Raw genomic sequence first — 10141 nt, 5'->3', positions numbered from 1 at the left:
TCCTCCTTCTTGATATCTTCGGCAGAAGTTCAGGTTTGAGTCTGTGGCCCACACAAGTCCCTGGCCATCACATTGATGGAGGCTTGGGGGACATGCGATTGACAGCCCTGTCAGTAATAGGAGGGGAAGTTTCCAAAATTAAAGGAGAGTTCTGTTTCCAGAACAAAGGTGAACAGGAGCTGCTCGGGCAAAAATAGCACATGGTCTGCTGCACATGAAACACCCAAATCTATAGAAAATCTAATGCTCTCCCCAATGCTACAGTTACACTTGATTACAGAGAAAATCAACGCAGCATAATAAATAATAAGACAGAGGGAAGTTAATGAGGTAAAGACTAAGTTAATGATAAACCCAACAACGAACAATCTGGTTAACTACACATTAGAATTTATTTCCTTCTAAAGTTTAAGAAACTTGTTCCCTTAATATTGATGACATTTTGTCCACAAAGTTTTAAAAGTTCAAGTTCATCTCTCAATTTCTTACAATGACATTGTAACTCAGGTTTATATTTGCATACTTCTGCTGCCTCCATTGCCCCAAATTTCAGTCAAGCAGGAAACAGAACTGATTTCCGGTCAGAATCAAGCAAACTACATACATCTACCCTACAAATTATATTGGCAAATATAAATAAGAAGGGACTTATTGTGGCCATTTGTAAGATGGCTTCAATAACTAGTAAGGCAGAGAGTTGAATTTTTACAATATGCTGTTGGGAACCATATGAAATCCTTTATAAACCAAAATTTATATTTAGACTTGGAAGAGCAAAAATGAGTCCAGACTTCTTTGATAACCTCACTTGTCAATGAATAAAGGGTTGACCCTTTACCCCAATATATATATTATTTTTAAAAATAAGTCTTCTAAATATGCACACCATTTGCTAATATATCTTAAGGCACAATATACAGATAAAGAATCATTGTTAATAATAGTGAATGTCTTTTATTATGTATGCATTATATAATATTATATATGGGATGAGAAGAAAAGAAAAGGGATGGAGGAAAGGAGGGAGGGAGAGATTTTCCTTGTTTGAATTTTGGAGGATAAACTTCTTGGTGTTGAACAGGTGATCATTACTACTAGTATTGTTGTCTTTAATAATATGACGGATGAAGAGCTCCGTAAGAGAAAAATGGCTTACTCGGCAGCTTGCTTGTGTTTGCATTATTACTATTAGCTTCATTCATTGGTTTCTTTTCAGAAAATTTTAAATTCCTTTTACGGAGCGTTAATTTAAAATAGGTAATATCTGCAGAACCCAGCACACTCGAGCTGTAATGAACGGCAACCTTCTGGAAAGGAGCCGGGCTGCATGGGCCCCGCCTGCCCCACACCTCAGGCACTGCGCACAGAAACCATGCACCATCTAGTGCAAGCAAAGGGAGCGCATGGTGTCAACAGATATGCTTCACATTTCATAGGCTCAATTTCTCTCATTTTTCAGTGTTCTCATGCTTTCCCCCACACCACAATAAGCCCTCTGGAGCATCGCTTCAAGCAGACACAGTCCACTGCAGACCACTCGACATGAAGCACACAAGACTTTGGGACAGGGCTGGCCTGAAGCTTTGTGGTCCCTGGAGAAGACAATTATGCTCTCACTGTGTAAAACAAAACAGCACGATGGTGACACAGTAGGAAAGCAAAAGAGAAAATTTCAACACTAGAAAGCTTACTGATTTGTTTCAGATTGAATTATTAATACTCATATGATACACCTAGAAAAAATAGTATCCAAGAGTAATAGTCCTATGCCTTAACAACTATCTTTTAAAAGTAATTTTAGAAGTATTTTTGCAGAATATTTTAACTGAATTTGCTATTTTCACTCCAAAATTTGTCGTTTCTTTGATCAATGACTAATTACGTAGAGCAAAGTTCTTCATTTAAATGCTATGATATCTGATCTTGCTAAAAATACACCAGAAAAAAAAACGCTGGGCATCTTTCATTTTTTATTTTTCATAAACCTTTCAATGGATTAATATAACTTCTATTCTTTCAGAAAGAAAGAATTATATAGTGCAGACCATATAATTACTAAGATGAAAGATGAAAATTACTAGTAATAGTAATGAAATAGTAAGTGTTGTTATTTGTGTGAAAATTAGTAATTTCATCTTACTAAGTAATTTCAACTGTATTATGATAAAACTTTAATATCTCCATGTTTCATGGAGGACAAAATGAAGCAATTTCCATTAATGAATCAAGATACATTTTCCATTTTAAAACACAAATGGAGTAAACTCTGTTGGTAATTAGACTCAAAACTATTCAATCAATTCCTATTTTTGTTAAATAATAACACATTTAGGGAGAGTTAAGAATCTAACTGCTTCTATTCTTTTTACAATGGCTCCTGAAATCTCACAGGCATTTCAAAACGTCTACTTTACCTCCCTAAAGATGGGAATAACACACTGTCTTATGAACAGAAGTATTTTTTTAAAATTTCTATCTAATGTCCTTCAGAAATAGAATAGCCACAAATTATTACAGCTTCTAGCATTTCAAGACACTCTGCAGAATAACTGCAAAAAATATCAAGATTCAGAAAAAAATTATGAATGACTCAGTGTGATTCTCAGCTGATTCAAAATCTCGATAGTATTTAACAGTTAAGTTTACAGATTATTTAATTAGCATTAAGCAAAAAAAAGAGACATTACCTCGCCATGTTTCTGTTTTTCCTACCAAAAGATACTATGTAAAAATAGCATAGTAAGCACTGAAGAGTTTTAAATACCTTTGCAAAACCTTTTTATTTCAACTATTTTGAATTTTAAGAAAAAAGTATAGTTTGTGTAGTTCGAACATCTGCAATAATAGTGTTTTCTGTGCAAAAAGAACAAATGTAGAGTGCAGCTGACAGATTAAGTTCTATTTCAGGGTTCAGTTACAAGTAAAGAAACAGAGGAAAAGGAAAGAAAGGTAAAATTACAGAATGAGAATGATCGTGTGTTCCAAAGAAATCCATCATCCAGCATTTTCTTCAGGATATCAGTTGATAGGATCAAAAGACAAAAGCCTCATTTGACAATTAAATCTCCTAAATAGGAAAACATTTTAAGTGCCAGGCAGAATCCAGTTTATAAATGCTCAGATGTGCTCCAGATTCTGTCCTCAGGACATCTAAGTTATGTGTTCTTCTAAGGGGAATCTTAAAAGGAATAATTATTGAAATGATATTATTCTGAGTTTTTTCAGACTTTTATTATACACACTGGATTCTCCTGTGGATTATGTTCCCACACTCAACTGACTACTTAATGCTGGTCCTACAGTTTTCTTGTCCTGACATCTAAGTTGCCTTAATTGTAAAATGGCTTTCATTTGTTTTTTTATGTCAAATTCAAATGTGAATAGTCTTCCAGTATTTGCCTACCCTTTACTAAATAATAGAGACCCTGCTTGGCAAAAGGACTGTTAATTATATTGTAAGAAAAATAGCTGAAGAACTTGCAAATAGAAATGAAAAGACTTAGGGAGAACGTTATAGTTATGTTGAAATACTTGAAGGATTGTCAAATGAAAGAGACACATATTTGTCTTGTTAACTCCAGAGAGGTTGACTGTGACTAATGGATGACAATTTTTAAAAGTAGTTTTTAGTCCAAAAGAAGGGAAAAGACTTGAATGGTAATGGTAGCCCAGGAGTAGACGGGGTGGTCTGGTAAAAAATTAAGCAGAGATTGGTTATTTATGGAAGAAAAATAATGCAGAAATCTCTCAACTGTGAAGAAGTTAATGAATCTAGACAGTTGCTAAGGAATCTTTCAACTCCAAGAGTCTTTGATTCAGTGGTTTTCTTCCAGTCCCTCATCCCATTTACCTCTGCCTGATGCCATCTTCCATCATACCCTTATCAGATAAACTGTCTTGTAGAGTACTTTTTCTTCCTGTTTATTAACCCTCAAGTTTTCTTCATTTCAGACTCTACTACTCTCCAAACTACATGATCACAAGCAAATTATTTAACTGTTGAGATCTGCAATATCCTATCTACTCATGTAAAGCATTTAGCACAACTCCTGGCACCTAGCAATTACTAATTGTTTGCCATTATTAGCCATTATTATTGAACCCCAACTCGCAAATCAGCATCTCCATGAGGCATCCACTCACTAATCAGACCCAGATTTGGTCGATCACTTAAGAAATTTCTCTCATTCTCAGGCATGCAGTTATTTTCAGCTGTTCTGTATTTGCTTGGAGACATTTGGAGAGAGTAGTGAAATTGCAGTACAGTAGAAGAATCGGGATGCTCGGATGAGAATTTCTCCCTTTAAATGCAGAGGTCTACTGATGTAGCTCAGTCTAGAACTCTTCAGAGATACAAAATGCCCACTTGGAAAAAGAGAACATTGGGTCTTCTGTGGATGGCCCAGGCTTCGGCTATGTTTATGGCTTTAAGTCAGATCAAAACATGGCACAAGCACTGGGAGATTCCTCCCTGAAAAATAACAGGAACATTAAACCCAGGTGGAAGACATTCAACGAAATAACCAACTCGTACTTATCAAAATTGTCAGAGACATGAGGGGCAAGAAAAGTGAGGAATGGCTACAATTTGGAGGAAATTAATGAGACAGGACAATTAAACTTGATATGGGATCCTGAAACGGATCCTGGAACAGAAAACAGACAGTTTGAATACTTGGCAAAATTCTAATGTGGTCTGTAATTTAGCCAATAGCCTCATATCCTCATTCACTTCCTCAGTTTGCTACCTGTACTATGGTTATATAAGGTGTGAACATAGAGGAAGCTGGGTGAGGAGCACAGAAAACTCTCTGCACAATGTTTATAAATTTTTGTAAATAAAATTATTTTTCTATAAAAGTTTAAAATGCAAAATATAATTTTTTTGAATTTGTTTATTAATTTTTACAAGACTGACAGATACAATTTTATGTACTTATCATGTACAACATGATATTTTGAAGTATATATATATTGTGGAATAGTTAAATCTAGTTAATTAACATATACATTATGTCACACAGTTATTTCTTGGTGAGAGTATTTAACATCCACTCATTGCATTTTTAAAGAATACAACACACAGGGTGGCTGTAGCTAAACTATAATATTTTTACATTTTAAATAATATGTTAAAATATTTAAAAATATTTTAAAGAGCAATATCATCACAAGTACTAATTATTCCTGTGCACGTCTCCCACCCCGTGAAACACAGATACATACATACACACAGCACTGAAAAGAAGAAAAAGCAAATTTTTAAACATTTTACATCAATTGCTATGGACTGAACTGTGCTTCCTGAAAATTCATACGTTGAAGCCCTATCTCCTATTGGGACTGTATTTGGAGACAGGACCTTTAAGAGGTCATTGTGGCCTCGCCCTGATGACTTCATTTGACCGTAATTACCTCCTAAGAGAGGCAGCATATCTCTTCTACCCATTTGTCACACGGGGACACAGTGAGAAGGCAGCCGTCTGCCCACAGTGAAGAGCGCCCTCACCGGATCCAGACCATGCTGGCACCTAGATCTTGGACTTCCAGCCTCCAGAACTGTGAGAAAATAAATTTCTGTTTGAGCCACCCAGTCTGTGGTCTTTTGTGATGGCAGCTTAAGCAGACCAATACCGTAATGTATCAGTTTTCTACTGCTGCCATCACAAATTACCACACATTCAGGGACTTCAAACAATACACATTTATTATATGACTCCTGGAGGTCAGAAGTTTGACACAGGCCTCCCTATGTTAACATTCAGTGTCAGCAGGGCCATGTTTCTTTCTAGAGGCTCAGGCAAACAAGCCATTTCCCTGCCTTTTCCACCTTCTAGAAACACTCTGCATTCCTTGGCTCATGATCCCCTTTCTCCACCTTCAAAGCCAGCAACAACAAATCTCTCCCTGGCCCTGCTCCCATCGTCATGTCTCTCTGTGACCACAGAGGGAAAGGTCATGCCCTTGCACACACTCATGTATCTAGATGGGCTCACCCTGATAATCTAGAATAGTTTTCCAATTTCAAGGATCATACCTGCGATGGTTAATATCCGGTATCAACTTGATTGGATTGAAGGATGCAAAGTATTGTTCCTGGGTGTGTCTGTGAGGGTGTCGCCAAAGGAGATTAACATTTGATCAGTGGACTGGGAGAGGCAGATCCACTCTCAATCTGGGTGGGCACAATCTAATCAGCTGTCAGTGCGGGTAGAATAAAGCAGGTAGAAGATCCTGGAAGGACGAGACTGGCTAGGCCTTCTGGCCTCCATCTTTCTCCTGTGCTGGATGCTTCCTGCCCTCGAGCATCAGACTGCAAGTTCTTCAGCTTTTGGACTCTTAGACTTACACCAGTGGTTTGCCAGGGGCTCTGGGGCCTTCAGCCACAGTCTGTAGGCTTCACTGTCGGCTTCCCTCCTTTTGAGGGTTTAGGACTCGGACTGGCTTCCGGGCTCCTCAGCTTACAGATTGTAGGACTTCATCTTGTGATCGTGTGAGTCGATTTTCCTAATGAACTCCCCTTCATATATTCATCTTTCCTATTAGTTCTGTCCCTTTAGAGAGCCCTAATACAGTACCCTTAATTCTATCTGCAAAGGCCCTCTCACTTTGCACGGCGGGTAACATGCATGTTCCAGGAGTTTTGGTGTGGCCATCTTTGGGGCCACTCTCTGACTGCCACTGTTAATCTCCGTTGACACAGAAACCTGTCAGGATTCAAACTTACACGACTATCAGATACAAAACCACTTAGATCAGATAAAGATGATTGGGAACGAACTTGTAACTTCCCTGGAAGATGAGCACAGAACAGTGCAGCTAGGAATGCCTGAAAGATATACTCTAGCTTGGCAGATGAGGCTGGAGAAAGAAAGAATAGAAAACAGAAAAGTTGGTGTTTGTTCACATATCACATAGGCAGGATTTGAGCTGCTGATGACATGGAAGGAGGAGAGAAAACAGAAATCAAGCAATATGTGCCTTTTTCCTTTGCAGTAAGCTCCTTAACTTGGACATATAAGGCCTTTGCTTTGAAACTGTGGAGAAGATATAACTATGAAGATAAAAATATACACTCACCTAGAAAACTAAACTTACAAGCTAGTTTAAACTCACTTCTTCATCAAAAAGATCATTTCAGCCATAAAGGAAAAGCAAACATAGACATAGCAGGACAACACAAATAAGACAAAAATTTCTCCAGGAATAAAGCAACTAGAAAATATAAGGGAAGGAAAATTGCATTCACCCGAATAACTCTAATCATGAGGTAACTACGAATTCACTTAGTGAACAATAAAGAAAATTATAAAAATGATAAAATTCTACCGAGGGACATGGAGAAAGCCTTCATTGCACAGAGATCTACGTTATCCTTGGGGAAGAATGTTCTGGTTTGTAGCTGTGAGGAGGAAGGGCGGAAGCACAGCAAGGTATAGAATGGGCAAAGGAAGCTTCTGAAGGGAAAATATTTGAGCTTCATCCATTGGATTCATTGATGGAAAGGCCTATTTAATGTTTTTAATAATATTAGTCTCTATAATATTAGTCTCTACTTATTCCATGTCTAGTACTTTGCACGGAGCTTGCATAATTGTTTCATTGAGCATAACCTGAGATAAAGTAGCCCACACTTTCACATTTGTAAAGTGTTCATGTATGAATTCCATAAGAATTTAACCCTCAAGAAACAGGAATAATTTGTAAATATCCTCATGATGCCCACTCCAGTCCTTATGTTGATTTACTGATATTGGAACTCTAGTATTCTAAATTATCGCCACGGAACAACTAGAAATTCATAGAAATTATTTTCTAATTTGAAGAAACTTCTACCCTACAATTAGCTCCATTTTTAATCAGCACAAGTACTGTAGTATTATATAAAAGGGTGAATGACTGACTCGATTTGTCTTGATTTTTTAAATGTTCCTCATATGAACTTCATTTTCATCAAATCTCAGCTTCATCAATTCTAAGCACAGTTGCTGTATATTTTAGGTTTCTCCTTAAGTAAATATGTCTAAAACAATAATTGATCATTTTAAATGACAAATCTTTTGTTTAAAAGTTTCTGACTTCCCATTTAGAAATTAAACATGTTTAGCAATTTATAATGAAAATCATTAACTCTAGTTATTATAGTATATGAAAAAATATGTTTAAAAATAAAATATGCAAGAAATAATTTTTAATCTTTTCGTAATTTGGAATTTTTCCATATCTGCTTTATCATCTACTGTTTTTAAAAATACATGAATAAATCAAATTAGTTGTAAAAATGTTCACTTAACTCCCTTAGTATTTAAATTTCTCTCTAGCTGTGTAGATATAATCTAGTAGTCAAATTGTGGCATTATTGTTTCAAATATTTTGTATTATGCTAATGATTTATTAAGCCTGTTCAACTCTTCATCTAGTCTGGAGAGAACTCCACAGGGCGCAGATCACAAAGGAGGCTCAATCATCAAAGCATGTGTAACACTGGGAAATAAAGGGAAGTTAGAAGTGAGAGAACAAATGTCAGTTCCTAGGAAAAGTCAAGAGGTGGGCCCTGATGGCAGGAGTCATTCTCAGCTGAGTGCCCAGGGCCTGGTCATCAAGCCACATCCATTTCCCTGGCAGAACAGAAGGTCTTCAGACCCTTCACAGCCTCTACTACTGAGTATGTAAAATGTGAGAGAAATAAAATCAAAGTTGTCCTCCAGTATTGAATCCCATATGACTGAACTAACCTTGTGTGTGATTCTTGGCTTCCTAATAGTTTTGTCGCTGAGCCCATGTTTTTTTCTGTATGGTAGAGGGGTACGTTAAAGCTGTTAGGGTAGGTCACATCTCTAGACTGTTTTCGCTCCAGGAGAGTGGCAGTGAGGCTTCACCAGGGCTGACAGCCTGAGTCCAGGAAAAAATGAGATTGTAGTCCAGGTGTGCTTTCAGGCTCTGGGAAGCAACACTGAAAGGGGGAAGCCGTCCTTGCTGAGGAAGGGATGTGTTCTCCCATACAGCCCTTACAGGGCTCTTCTTCCTCACTCGTGCCGGAGTGACCAGTGTGATTGAACCCGCAAGCCCTTTTCCTGGGCATGGGAGGTGGGGGTGGGAGAGCCTCCACTCCACCAGCTCTTTTCTTTCTTTTATTTTATTTTTTCATTTTTTAGAGAAACGTTGTGTTTAATGGTAAAGCTTAGCACACCGCAGAACCAGGAATGGCATGGAGTCACAGCAGCATGCACAGGCAGGTGACCCCCACAGAGCCTCACATGGCAAAGAGGATGAGGAAGGCGACCATTCTACAGAAGAGCCCCATGGCCTCAGACAGGGCAAAGCCTAGAGTGGCATAGGAGAAGAGCTGCTGCTTGAGAGACAGGTTCCTGGCATAGCCAATGATCAAGCTGCCAAACGCTTTTCCAATGCCAGCCCCTGAACCAGCCACACCAACTGTGGCTGCCCCAGCACCAATCAACTTGACTGCTATGTCAATAGCAGGAGACAATACTGGTCTGGAACTCCCATCTGGCCACCCGAAGCGGGGAGCTGCTATAGGAAGGCTGTTTAGGTGAATTCTCTGGGCTATTCAAGAAGGAGGCAGATACAGGCCTGATTAGACCCCAGGTACAACAGCGGTTCCGAGCTGGAGAAATGAGTAACGCCCCAGTGGTCTGCATTGTTTCAGTCTCCCAGCTTTAGCCCTTGGTCTCAGCGCTCCAGCTCTTTTCTTCTGTTTACTGTATTGGGACTTTTGCTGCATGGAGGAAGATGGAAATAAAGCCTCAGAACAATACAGTTGAAACATTGGTTGTGAGAGTCTTTGTTCCAACAGTTGTTGGGGGGTTGGCGGGGTGGGTGTCTAATTAAGCCACAGGGGCTTAAATTAGGATTTTAGAAAAAATTTACTCTTTCTCAAAGAAAGTCACACCTAGATGTCCAGACAGGTGGGTCCATGGGCTTAAAGCAGCGGACCCAGCAGTGATCAAGAAGGTAGAACAGCCAAAGCACCCATGTCGTAATCCACTTCAGAAAAGAAAACAAACTGGCGTGGTCTGAGGCCGACTGAAAAAACAACTGTCTCAGAATCCAGGACTGCTATTGATCAGTTGACTCAATAGACATCAGCGCAAATCGTATACAAGAAACCATGAGTGCT

At 38.5% G+C, this 10141-nt stretch overlaps 1 pseudogene; it reads right to left on the bottom strand.

Moving 5' to 3' along the window:
* Window positions 1–9253: 9253 nt before the first annotated feature.
* Window positions 9254–9662, bottom strand: LOC100599946 (annotated as a pseudogene).
* Between the last annotated feature and the right edge of the window lie 479 nt (window positions 9663–10141).

The sequence above is a fragment of the Nomascus leucogenys genome, chromosome 5 (genome assembly GCF_006542625.1).
Source record: "Nomascus leucogenys isolate Asia chromosome 5, Asia_NLE_v1, whole genome shotgun sequence".
Lineage (NCBI taxonomy): Eukaryota > Metazoa > Chordata > Mammalia > Primates > Hylobatidae > Nomascus > Nomascus leucogenys.
Note: the sequence above shows the minus strand (reverse complement) of the source record. Positions and strands in the feature narration are given on the sequence as shown.